The 13,930-nt window shown below is 38.1% G+C and overlaps 1 non-coding gene across 1 annotated transcript; it reads left to right on the forward strand.

Moving 5' to 3' along the window:
* The first annotated feature begins 12,985 nt into the window (after positions 1 to 12,985).
* On the forward strand, positions 12,986 to 13,057 carry trnaw-cca (transfer RNA tryptophan (anticodon CCA)). The gene has a single exon. It is a non-coding gene; the product is annotated as a tRNA-Trp (tRNA).
* Positions 13,058 to 13,930: the final 873 nt, after the last annotated feature.

Here is a 13,930-nt window from a genome sequence, read left to right on the forward strand (position 1 = left end):
TACGGGTCTGTGGGGTCTCAACCTCGGCCTATTATGTTTCTGCAGCTCGACTGCTGGCCAAAAAATGGCTTTCGACGCAGAAAGATGTGCGAACCGTTTTGATGAGGCAAGCAAAGAGGAGCCCGCCTTCCAATACCGGGAGTCGAACCCGGGCCGCCTGACCAAACTGCATTACGCAAAAAGCAGAGAGCGAGCCAGCCAGGAGTCGAACCTAGAATCTTCTGATTTGTAGTCAAAAGCATTATCCATTGCGCCACTGGCCCGGCAAGCTGTAAATAGTTGTAATTCACTGACAGCCAATCAGATTGCAGCATTTTTGCCAGCTGAAAATTATGGATGATTACAATTAGAATTTCTATTTTCTATTTCTATTTCTTGGCAGTAAATGTATTTTCCGGCCACTCCAGGGATGGCCGTATGGATATGTTGGCTGTGCAGAATCTGCACAGGCGGCCTGCTCGAGAACAGCTCCAGCTGCACATGTCATGGTCATGCTTAGGCAGAAGAACAAGAACGAAAGACAAAAAAATGGACAGGGTAAAAATAATTAATTACATGGTTAATATAAATTGCAGAGTTAATATGGAAATTATGGAAATAAATAAAATGACTAAAGCAGAGTTAAGACAACATCTTAGTGTCAGAGAAGATTACAAAATGGAGGGGTTGTCTACATATTGTTCATTCGTACCATTTTCACCACTGTCCTCAAAAGCAAGTGCTTTGTGTGAAGCGGTGCCAGCAGCACTAGTGCAATGTTCTGAAACAAAGTACAGTCTTTATGTTTTGCATTAGAACAGGTTATTAGCATCATAGTACGATGACAAATTTGTGTTTTGTTTGTGATAACGATACTAAACTAAATCTGACAGGGTTTCTGCTGGTATCATCAAATCTAATGTAATGCTTTTTACAATGCATTAAATTTTTTTACTGCCATGCACGACCCATATATAAATATTTAACATAAATATATAATATAAAGGTGATTCTTAACTTATAGATACTTTTTTGTTATTTGGTCATTTATTTTTATTTTTTGACAAATTCCTCTTCTTTTGCCAAGCTAAAATTAAAACCACCCTAAAAACCTTTTTACTACTTTACTATTTTGATTTTTCCATACTTTTCAACCTCCTTTTAGGTCTCCTTGTTGCACACCCAGACTTTTAAACTTAAACAATGAAAATACAGTTTATAAATATTACTTATCTGGTAACTATTAATGTACCTGAATTAAGCTCTAATAAAATAAAATAAAAAATATTATAGTATTTAATTCGAGACCTCTGTCAGAACTAAGTTACTTTTTATACAAAATATAGCTGTCGCACAGTTTTGGTGTCATTTCCACCACAACACTGTGTTTCTATGAAAATGTTGAGTGACATCAGAGCACATGTTGGACATGGAGAAATTAAAATTTTCAGCAACAACAAATTAAGAAACATCAAAGTAAATATTGCTTGATCAGTTAATATATTTATTATGTGTAATTTCCACCACATGCTGTTCCTTCAAAGGTGCTATTAAAAAGCAAAAAATGTTAGGTAAATAAGAGTATTTTAAATACATGAAGTGCTAAGTATTAATTAAAAGCAAATCAGTGAAGCTATCTTCCATTTTTTTCCACAAATAATCTACAGAAATATAACTTCCACCACACTGTCCTTTGTGGTGGAAATAACTTTCATGGTAACAAAGTACAATTAATATGGATTAGATCGACAGTAGATTTGCAGGACTGCAAATGTTTCAATCCAGTCATGTTCCAGCATTGGTATGAAGCTTCCCTACAATTACGTTCATTTCATGTCATTTCCACCAACACACACATTTTTTCAATATTTCAAAAGGTCTCATCACTCATTAAACATTCAGCCACAATTTATGAGATCATGCTCTACTTAATATAAAAATTCAAGTTATTTATTATCTAATAAGATCTTACCCAAACCAATGATTAGTTTCAGAGTGTGACAGGTGTACAATTCATGATTTGGACCTTAGGGCAGTTAATTTGTCTCGTTGACAACTGTATACATATAGTTACAAAAATGATCTTAAGACAATTCCTGAGTGACATAAGTTATTCCATTTTTAAACAACAGCTGTATATATTGTGATATTGTGATGTGGTGGGAATTACAGTTGTTCATTGCAAAAAAAAAAAAGTAAAATATAAACAATTTCTCTTGTAATCTAAATTTCACAGCTTAAAACTTGACAAACTATTTGGGTCTGTGTAATGTGATTTTTATTTTCTTCAGCTTAGTTGAAGAAACGCGCATAAATATATAACTGGTCAAAGGTTTTTAATGTTTAAAAACAATTCTGTTCTGCTCACCAAGGCTAAAAAAATAAATAATAATAATAATAATAATAATTCTATGCTAGTATCTGTTAAAATGTAGTTCATTGTTGTGATAAAAGCTGAATATTGAGCATCATTACTCCAGTCTTCAGTGTTACATGATCCTACAGAAATCATTCTAATATACTGATTTGCTGCTCTGTTATGATTATTGGTGCTCAAACATTATCCATGGTTCTTTTTATTAATATTGAAAACATTTTTTTCCCTTTAATTTTCAATTTTTGTGGAAATTATGATCTTTTTTTTATTATTATATGATGGATAGAAAGTAAAAAAAATAACAGCATTCATTTGAAATAAAATACTTTTTTTAACATAGAAAATATCTTTTCACTTTTGATCAAGTTAATTTGTCCTTGGGAAAAAAATATATTACTTTCTATTAATCAAATAATTCAGAAAAATAAAATGTATCATGATTTCCACAAAATTGTGAAGCAAAAACAAATGTGTGTGTATGTATTGATAATTAGAAAATGCTGCAAATCAGCATTTTAGTGTGACTTTACTAAGGACTGGCATAATGATGCTATAATTCAAATTGAATCACATGATACAATCACATATAATATAAGTTATATTTTAAAATGCATTCACATAAAAAGTATCATAAATTTAAATTATATATTATATTATATACTATACTATATATATTACATATTATATAATATAGACTATTCAAAAACATTAAACAATCTTAATGATCCCGAACTTTGACCGGTTATATGTTTTAAATTAAGTGCCATTGAATTTGACAATGCAATGATGATAGTCTTGGATTTGTGAGAAAATCTTTATAATTTAAACTGCATCCCTTCTAACCTTACTTAAATCAGCATATTCGTGATATCTTCCCCCATAAATTGTTTTCTGCTGATTCATTTAAGAATCAATCAAGTGTCTGTCTTTATGAATGTATCAATGATTCATCGACTCATCGAAATTATTTAACTAAAAAAAACGGCTGATTTATTCTGTAACAAAACACTAATTATTACTAATTATCACTAATTATTACAAAAGGTTAAAGGTTTCGCTGTTTTCCCTGCTTCCTGTTTGCCTTGCCTTGCTGCAGAGTGGTCTGTGTTTGTTTCTCACTGCAGCTTCGATTTTTTTTATTTTATTTTTTAGATTCTTTATCTTATTGTTAATTCTTCCGTTTTAAATTAATAGATATAGCTTAACTTGATTCCTGGCTTATCCATCAAACTAATCTGACTAATTTGATTGTTCGCCTTATTCTATAATCACGAGTGCAGCACGTTAGCATTCCATTAGCCAGTTAATTACGCTTTTAACTTCTCGTGTTTGATATCGTTAGTACTCCTTTAGCCAGTTCCGTTCCGTTATTTGAGGAATTCGAACAACAACAGTGGGTAAGTTGGAAACATTCCACAATCACGGTGAGTAATGGCTTCTTCTCCTACAATTGTAGTGTGCACTGCTTGCCACATGTATAGCTTATCTATCTCTGTCAGCAGTGAGCCATATACATGTGATAAATGCAAGGAATATAGTCAGGCTGACAGAGAAGATTTCAGAATTAGAGTCACGCATCCAAACTTTAATAGAGGATAGTAAGAATGTGAGGGCTTTAGATACAGTTTTGGATGCGACTAGCTCAGAAAGCCCTGTACATTGTTCGGTTCCGGTAACAACGCCCATGCAGCAGGGCAACTGGGTGACTGTGAGACGGCATAGTCGCGGGTCAAAACACCGCTCTTCCGTTCCGATCAGAACATCAAACAGGTTCTCCCCACTTAGTGACGCACCCACTGAGAAACCTGATGAAAGTGCTCTAGTAATTGGCGATTCTATTGTACGGAATGTGAAAATAGAGACTCCAGCCAACATAGTCCAGTGTTTACCGGGAGCCAGAGCACCTGACATATTGGCAAATTTAAAAGTGCTGGCTAATGCTAAATGTAAATTCAGTAAGATTGTTATTCACGTCGGCACTAATGATGTTCGACTTCGCCAGTCGGAGATCACTAAAAATAATGTTAAAGAGGTGTGTGAACTTGCAAGTACGATGTCAGACACTGTAATATGCTCTGGTCCCCTCCCTGCTTACCGTGGTGATGAGATACACAGTAGACTGTGGTCACTCCATGGCTGGATGTCAAAGTGGTGCCCGCGAAATAACATAGGTTTCATAGACAATTGGATGAGTTTCTGGGGCAGACCTGACCTGTTGAAAAGAGATGGTCTTCATCCCTCCGGATGTGGAGCATCTCTCCTATCTAGAAATATGGCACACAGTCTTAGCGTTTGCACTTGAAGCAGACAGACTGGCTAAACCGACCGTCTGCTAGCCGCCTCACGTCACAGAAATCAGTTAATTCTCAGCACATAGAGACCATTTCACCTAGATATCACACTATAGAGACTGTGTCTGTTCCCCGAGCAAGAAAATATAAAAAACGGCTGAATCAAATCAAGACTAACAATTTAATTGATGTTCAACAAATAAAAAGGAGGTGTTTCTACTATTTATAGACAACACGTGTCAGGTCCTACTCATTGCCGAAATCATACTCTAGATTTAATACTGTCACATGGAATTGATGTTAATGGTGTTGAAATTCTGCAGCAAAGCGATGATATCTCAGATCATTATCTAGTCTCTTGTATACTCCAGATATCTAAAACTGTAAATTCAACTCCTTGCTACAAGTACGGTAGAACCATCACTTCTACTACAAAAGACTGCTTTGTAAGTAATCTTCCTGACTTATCTGAATTCCTCAGCTTATCCAATAGCTCAGAAAAACTTGATGATGTAATAGAAACTATGGAATCACTCTTTTCTAGCACTTTAGATACAGTTGCTCCAGTGCGCTTAAAAAAGATTAAGAAAAACAGTGTAACACCGTGGTATAACGATCACACTCGCGCCCTAAAGAGAAAAGCACGAAAAATGGAATGCAGCTGGAGGAAAACAAAACTAGAGGTTTTTCGTACTGCTTGGCGTGAATGCAACTCATCTTATAGAAAAGCATTAAAAACTGCCAGATCGGATTACTTTTCGTCTCTCTTAGAAGAAAACAAACATAACCCTAGGTATTTGTTCAATACTGTGGTTAAATTAATGAAAAATATAGCAGAAACAGGTGCAGACATTTCCCAACAGCACAGCAGTAATGACTTTATGAAGTACTTTACCTCTAAGATAGACACTATTAGAGACAAAATTGTAACCAAACAGCTGCCGCTACAGTATCGCATCAGATAATGCGTTGTAGATCTCCTGAGGAACAATTCCACTCATTCTCTATTATAGGAGAGGAAGAATTGTATAAAATTGTTAAATCATCTAAACCTACAACATGCATGTTAGACCCTATTCCATCAAAGCTACTAAAGGAGGTACTTCCAGAAGTCATAGATCCTCTTCTGAATATTATTAATTCGTCACTATCATTAGGATATGTTCCCAAAACCTTCAAACTGGCTGTTATTAAGCCACTCATTAAAAAACCACAACTTGACCCCAATGAACTTATTAACTACAGACCAATTTCGAATCTCCCTTTTCTGTCAAAGATACTAGAAAAGGTAGTATCCTCACAATTATGCTCCTTCTTAGAGAAAAATGGTATCTGTGAGGATTTCCAGTCAGGTTTTAGACCATATCATAGTACTGAGACTGCTCTAATTAGAGTAACAAATGACCTGCTCTTGTCAACCGATCGTGGTTGCATCTCTCTATTAGTGCTACTGGATCTTAGTGCTGCATTTGATACTATTGACCACAACATTCTTTTAAATAGACTTGAAAATTATGTAGGCATTAATGGTAGTGCACTGGCTTGGTTCGAATCGTACTTATCAGACCGTCATCAGTTTGTGGCAATAAATGAAGAGATATAATTTAAATCGCAAGTGCAGTATGGAGTACCTCAAAGCTCAGTACTAGGGCCATTACTTTTTACGCTTTACATGTTACCCTTGGGGATATCATAAGGAAACATGGTGTTAGCTTTCATTGTTACGCTGATGATACTCAGCTCTATATTTCTTCGCAGCCCGGCAAAACATATCAATTCGAAAAACTAACAGAATGCATAGCTGATATTAAAAACTGGATGGTGAATAACTTCTTACTGTTAAATCCTGAAAAAACAGAGGTGTTAATTATTGGACCTAAAACCTCCACAAGTAATGACCTAAAACACAGTCTAATACTAGATGGCTGCTCTGTAAATTCGTCGTCATCAGTTAGGAACCTAGGCGTCCTATTCGATAGCAATCTCTCCTTTGAAAGCCGCATTTCTAGCATTTTCAAAACGGCATTTTTCCATCTTAAAAATATATCGAAATTACGACCTATGCTATCAATGTCAAATGCTGAAACATTAATTCATGTGTTCAAGACCTCAAGGATAGATTATTGTAATGCTTTATTGGGTGGTTGTTCTGCACGATTAATAAACAAACTCCAGCTGGTCCAAAATGCAGCAGCTAGAGTTCTTACTAGAACTAGAAAGTATGAGCATATTAGCCCGGTTCTGTCAGCACTGCATTGGCTCCCTATAAAATATCATATGGATTTTAAAATCTTGCTAATTACTTATAAAGCCCTCAATGGTTTAGCTCCTCAGTACTTGAGTGAGCTTCTATCGCATTATAGTCCCTCACGTCCGCTCCGTTCTCAAAATTACAGCGCCTAAACTCTGGAACAATCTACCAAACACTATTCGGGAGGCAGACACACTCTGTCCGTTTAAATGTAGATTAAAGACACATCTGTTTAACCTGTCTTACATATAACACATTAACACATTCTCATAATTCAAATCCGTTAAAGGATTGTTAGGCTGCATTAATTAGGTCAACCGGAACCGAAAACACCTCACATTACATCTGATGCACTCGTTGCATCGTAAAAAGAATGGCATCTACGCTAATATTAGTCTGTTTCATTCCGAGGTCACCGTAGCCACCAGACCCAGCCTGTATCCAGATCAGATGGTCACTGCAGTCCCCTGGATCCAGTCCGCACCCAGTTTAGATCATGGATCACCACCTGGAGATGACTTCAATAGCCATGGATGTCAATCAGATGAGCTCCAGAGACCGATCATCAATGAAGACCTCACCAACCTAGATAGCCATCGGTGCTACACCACAGGAACCTGATGAGTTCTCTACAATCGGACATTGGTACAAACTGCTGGTTCCGTCTGGCCAGAGGAGAACTGGTCCCCCGACTGAGCCTGGTTTCTCCCAAGGTTTTTTTCTCCATTTCTGTCACCTGTGGAGTTTTGGTTCCTTGCCGCTGTCGCCTCTGGCTTGCTTACGTAGTTGGGGACATTTTCCAGCGATATCGTTTACTATTTGAACTGAACTGACGATGACATCACTGAATTCATTGATGAACTGCCTTTAACTAAAATTTATTATCTTCAATAATGCATTACTTACACACTATTGTTCTGTTTTACAATCTGTATTGTTACAAGCGCTATATAAATAAAGGTGACTTGACTTGACTTGTTTATTGAATGACAAATCTGAAATCGTGGTAATGTTCTGAAAACAGCTTTCTCTTTTGGTCCGCTCACGTTGCTTAACTAGGCTACATCAGTGATGGAGTACTCGAGTCCTGGACTCGGACTCGAGTCCGACTCGAGTCACTATTCTTTGGACTCGAGTCCGACTCGAGAATCCACTCTCTGGACTTGTGACTCGACTTGGACTCGCGGATTGATGACTCGTACTTGGACTCGGACTCGAGGATATATACAATCGGACTTGAGCATTCATCACTTTGTTTTTGACTAAATATGTTATTAAAAAATTATATAAGGTGTTACACTTTCCCTGTTTCGTGCCCAAGACCGGCCGCGATCAGTCCCTTCACAGACACTACCTCTCGCTCTCTTTGCTTGACAACACACTCACTGACGTCACTCACTTTTACGCTCGTGCAATGCATGATGCATGATTCGCGGGCTAAATGTTCACATTTGTAAAATGCAGAAAGACGTGCCCCGGATCGTGAAGTTCGCCTACGCGAATTTTGCTTCTAATGCTGGAAAGAGCAGCGCTAAATGTTGTGTGTGTAATCGCACAATTGAGGAAAAGACTGGGACAACCTCAAACTTTAACAGACACCTGTCACGGATGCACCCAGAAAAGTAACGTTAAGTAAAATGCTTTCCATTGCCTAACGTTAGCTTTTTTCAAAAAAATATTATTGACTAATGCATATTACAAACAGAAGAAGCTTGGGTTAATGTATGTCTGGTTCAGATTACAGCATTTTTTTGTCTGTTGATAACTTAACGTTACTAGTCACTGTGCCAGATCAGATTTTTGCGATATTTGTCTGTTGCGATAGTCACTGTGTCAGATTAAACATTTTTTTGCAATTTTGACTCGTTTACACGTTGCTTTCTGACCAGTCGCTTGCCGTCACACACACACACACACACACACACACACACACACACACACACACACACACACGTTAAATAATTCGGTCACACACACAATCTCTCTCTCTCTCTCTCTCTCTCTCTCTCTCTGCATATCGTATTTTTTTTTTTACGTTTTAAGTATCTTTAAAATACAGTGTCCTGTAAAATGCAGGTTTCTTTTTTTCGCTGAGTGTATTTCTGTAATACAGTGTTAAAGGATTAGTTCACACAAAAATGGAAATTTCCTAATCATGTAATAAACTCCCTTTGCAATTGTGACAGTGGTGTCATTTTTGTTTAATGTAGAACCTCTTTAATACATTTGATCAGTTTTTTGAAGGTCCCAGAGTGGAGACATGTAGGCACTCTCAGACTCGAATACAGGACTCGAGACTCGACTCGGACTCGAACTCTGGTAATGGTGACTCGACTTGGACTCGACTCGGACTCTTCTTTGGTGACTCGGACTTGGACTCGGACTCGAACACTGGGACTCGAGACTCGACTCGGACTCGACAGTTGGTGACTCGACTACAACACTGGGCTACATCATATGTAATTTTCTTGACTTTCATACTTTTAATGCCCCGCGGAAACCCTGTCTGATCATCAGCCCTACACTAAAATGGAAACATACCTGGAGTTGACTCAGGCGTCTCTGCTGAGGTCTCCTTCACCAGGAACATCAGTTCCGCTGGAAGAGCCACAGGTGTCTGCCCCTTTAGGCCTGGAGAGGATGGAGCTACACAAACATAAATAGACCAATTATTATATTTATAATATATATATAACCAAAATTAACACAACATTTGATTACATGATATAGATTACAGTGTTTTTACCATCAGCTGGTGATGCCCTCAATCCAGCACTTGTATCAGGAGTTGGTTTGGATAGTGCAGCAGCGTATTATCGAAGGAAGAGAGCCGAAGCGGCTGTTTGCTCCTTTCGGTGTTTTCTTGGTGGAAGATGAGGCAGCGAAAACAAGATGCGAAGATGGAGGCTCAGCAGCGTTTAAGGCGAAAGCTTATATTAGCTGCAAGGCGAAAAAGAACAATAAAGCGACGTGGAAGCCGGATACAGCGAATGCAGAAACGTGTAATGTTGGTGATGTCTGTTCTGATGCAAGAAGTGCTCTGCAACAGTTGTTTATGCAGCAGCAATATTTGTAATATATTGCATTAATAAATCACTTGAAAAGAAGCTTTGTTTTTATGACCGACACAAAAGTCTTTCGTCTAACTTGGTGTTACATTAAACTAAATGTTGCATATTTTCTACACACTACTGCAAAAAATAACTACACAGCTGTAGGTACTTCTAGTATAATTTTGTATGCTTTTATTTAGGTACAGATACAGGTACAGTGTATGTTAACAATTTATCAAGGTGTGTTGGTGAGTTTCTGTGGGGTTTTTTGGACGATGTAAATAAACTTATACATCAGATCTCATTTTTATAGGATCTTATTTGCATTTTTCCAAATTTAAATACGAGTAGATACTAATCAGACAGGCATTTAAATGTTTTCATCACAAATCTGTAACAACAGTTACAGTTTTTTTTTAATTGGTTTGGCGCAGTTTTCACAAGCAATTGGTACATTTTCAAAACTCTTAGTACTTATATCACAACAGATCATCAAAAGTGCACTTTTTTCAAACATTTAAGCATTTTTCATTTGTGTTAGTACAATACACATAATCACAAAATATCCTTTTCACTACACAAAATACGTGTTTCATCTAAATAAATGTTTCATTCACAGTAACTGCCTCTCATAATGTTATTACTATCAAATTTTTGATTTGCATCTCTTATCATTCAGTTGAATACATTTGTCTGTCATTTAATTCAACTGATCTTAATGTTTAATCAATGAATCATTCATTATGTCCATGCATTTTCAACTTGACTGATTGTTGTCTGGTCATTTGTAAGTTACAAATTGCTGAGTTTTCAATCAAGAAATACTAACTACTAATTGTTTCCCCTGATGATCACAATTAGTTACCATATAAGTAGAACTGTGTTTGAGACTTTGCACTGTTCAATAGGACCAAAAAAAAGGTCATACACTCTAATATTTCGTTGCACCGCCTTTAGCTTTGATTATGGCACGCATTCGCTGTGGCATTGTTTCGATAAGCCTCTGCAGTGTCACAAGATTTATTTCCATCCAGTGTTGCATTAATTTTTCACCAAGATCTTGCATTGATGATGGTAGAGTCTGAGCCTTCTCCAGCACATCCCAAAGATTCTCAATGGGGTTAAGTTCTGGAATCTGTGGTGGCCAATCCATGTGTGGAAATGATGTCTCATGCTCCTTGAACCAATCTTTCACAATTTGAGCCAGATGAATCCTGGCAATGTCATCTTGGAATATGCCCATGCCCAGTGGCGCCGCTAAGAGGGGGAAAGTTACAGTAGGACAATTCCCCACGCACTTTAGGGGCCCCCAGAGATCTGCTTTGGTGTGGTAGGGGGGCCCAACCTCATATTTTGTCATAGGGCCCAAAATTGCGAGCGGCGCCCCTGCCCGTGCCATCAGGGAAGAAAAAATTCATTGATGGAATAACCTGGTCACTCAGTATATTCAGGTAGTCAGCTGACCTCATTCTTTGAGCACATACTGTTGCCGAACCTAGACTTGACCAATATCAGCAAACCCAGATCATAGCACTTAAATCCAGATAGCGACTTTTTTTTTTTTTTGGCCAGGCAGTGTATTTGGCTTATGTAAATGACTTATGTAAATGATGAGTGTTTTTTTTTTTATTATCCTTTTTCGTGTGTGTGTGTGTGTGTGTGTGTGTGTGTGTGTGTGTGTATATATATATATATATATATATATATATATATATATATATATATTATTTTTTTTGTCTGAACATAAGTGTAATATTTGCTATGTAAATTTTACAGTTCGGTTACCCTCATTCGGCACCAAGGACAATTTGAAACGCTTACCTTGTATTATTTGCTCCTGAATGAAATGATTGGTAAAAGTACTAAGCTGAAAAAAGAACTTACTGTTTTGTTTGGGTGATTAAAGCAAATGTTCTCAATATATATCACAATGATCTTGTGTTCTGAAACAATGATTAAGTGGAATGAAAATATGTCCAAATACAATGAAATCATGACATCAGATTTGAAAGAATGACTAGTGGTGTTACAAATGTGATCAGTTTAAAGTTTTGTACTAAGAGATTTGAAAATGCACACTTTACTGAAAATAGTACCAAACCAATTAAAAAAAACTGTAAAGACAGGGTGGCTAGAGGTGGCTTAAGCAGGAAACACCGGATAGGTTTGTGGTGTCTTGGGGTCATCTACGTGCCGAATTCAAAAAGCCAGCTCCTTCGAGCCGGAATCGAAACAGCGACCTAAGGATAGCCAATGTATCATCTACAGTCCTCCGCTCTACCAGCTGAGCTATTAAAGACAGGGTGACAAAAGGTGGCTTAAGCAGGAAACACCGGATAGGTTTGTGGTGTCTTGGGGTATAACGGTAGCATGGCTGAATGCAGATCAGAATGTTGCATGTTCCAATCACATCAGTTGATCTCTTCTTGACATCAATAGTATAAAGTCTACAGCCCTTTACCGTGACTGATTTGCAAATTGCAATTAAGCAAGGAACGCCGACTTGTTTTCTCGACCTCGTGGCCGCGACAGAGTCCGCCTGACCCCGGATCGGGAGGTTGCGTGTTCCAATTATGTTGAGGTCAAGCGATCTGTTCTTGACTTTGTGAGTGTAAAGACTAGCTGATTTGCAGAGTTTATCAAAGTGCTTAAGCATGAAACACTAAATATTTTTTCCGCTATCTTGTAGTGCAACGGTAGAGTGTCTGGCTCCAAATCACCTTGAGGTCAGGCGATCTGTTTTTGATCTCCCTGAGTATGAAGTCCAACATCAAGAATGTTCCTTGAGCACCGTATATTTACCGATTTGCATTCTTTGTCAAGGCGGTTAAGCAAAATACATCACCTCTGGGTTCAGGACCTGGTGGCGCAACGGTAGCGTGTCTGACTCCAAATCACCTTGAGGTCAGACGATCTGTTTTTGATCTCCTGAGTATGAAGTCCAAAATCAAGAATGTTCCTTGAGCACCGTATATTTACCGATTTGCATTATGTGTCAAGCACGTTAAGCAAAATACATCACCTCTGAGTTCAGGACCTCGTGGCGCAACGGTAGCGCGTCTGACTCCAGATCAGAAGGTTGCGTGTTCAAATCACGCCGGGGTCATGTGATTTCTTGTTGACTTCTAAAGTGAAAGAGGTCCCTTTTGTTGTGTGCTGCAGTGGTTTCCAATCCCACTGCTCTGTATGTCTCCCTTATTAACCACACCTGATTCAGATCATTAGCTCGTTAGGAGAGAGCTCCATGAACTCATCTGGTTGTGTCAGAAAAAGGAGCCATACAAAATATGCAGGGCTGCGTTTTTCAGAGTCACCGTAACCCTAAGTTGATTGTAACTCTATTGGTTTCAATGCGTCTACGTTGTATTAAGGATTGCAATGCTTTTTGGAAACACAGCCCAGAGCAGGGGGTCACCAGGATCAGGATTGAAAACCACCGGTGTACTATGATAGATTTGTATCTTGACTTGTTATTTTTATTAAGCCTGAGATCTCATGTTGTAACCATTCCTGTCATTGTGTACTGTGACAGATCTGCCTCTTGATGTGTTACTTTTTCATATCTTGCCCTGCAATCTCTGAAGAAATCGTGGAAACATCTACGTGCCGAATTCAAAAGCCAGCTCCTTCGAGCCGGAATCCAACCAGCGACCTAAGGATAGCCAATGTATCATCTACAGTCCTCCGCTCTACCAGCTGAGCTATTAAAGACAGGGTGACAAAAGGTGGCTTAAGCAGGAAACACCGGATAGGTTTGTGGTGTCTTGGGGTATAACGGTAGCATGGCTGAATGCAGATCAGACGGTTGCATGTTCCAATCACATCAGTTGATCTCTTCTTGACATCCATAGTATAAAGTCTACAGCCCTTTACCGTGACTGATTTGCAAATTGAATCAAAGCAATTAAGCAAGGAACGCTGACTTGTTTTCTCGACCTCGTGGCTGAGAAAACAGAGTGCGCCTGACCCCGGATCGGGA

The sequence above is a fragment of the Garra rufa genome, chromosome 1 (assembly GCF_049309525.1).
Source record: "Garra rufa chromosome 1, GarRuf1.0, whole genome shotgun sequence".
NCBI lineage: Eukaryota > Metazoa > Chordata > Actinopteri > Cypriniformes > Cyprinidae > Garra > Garra rufa.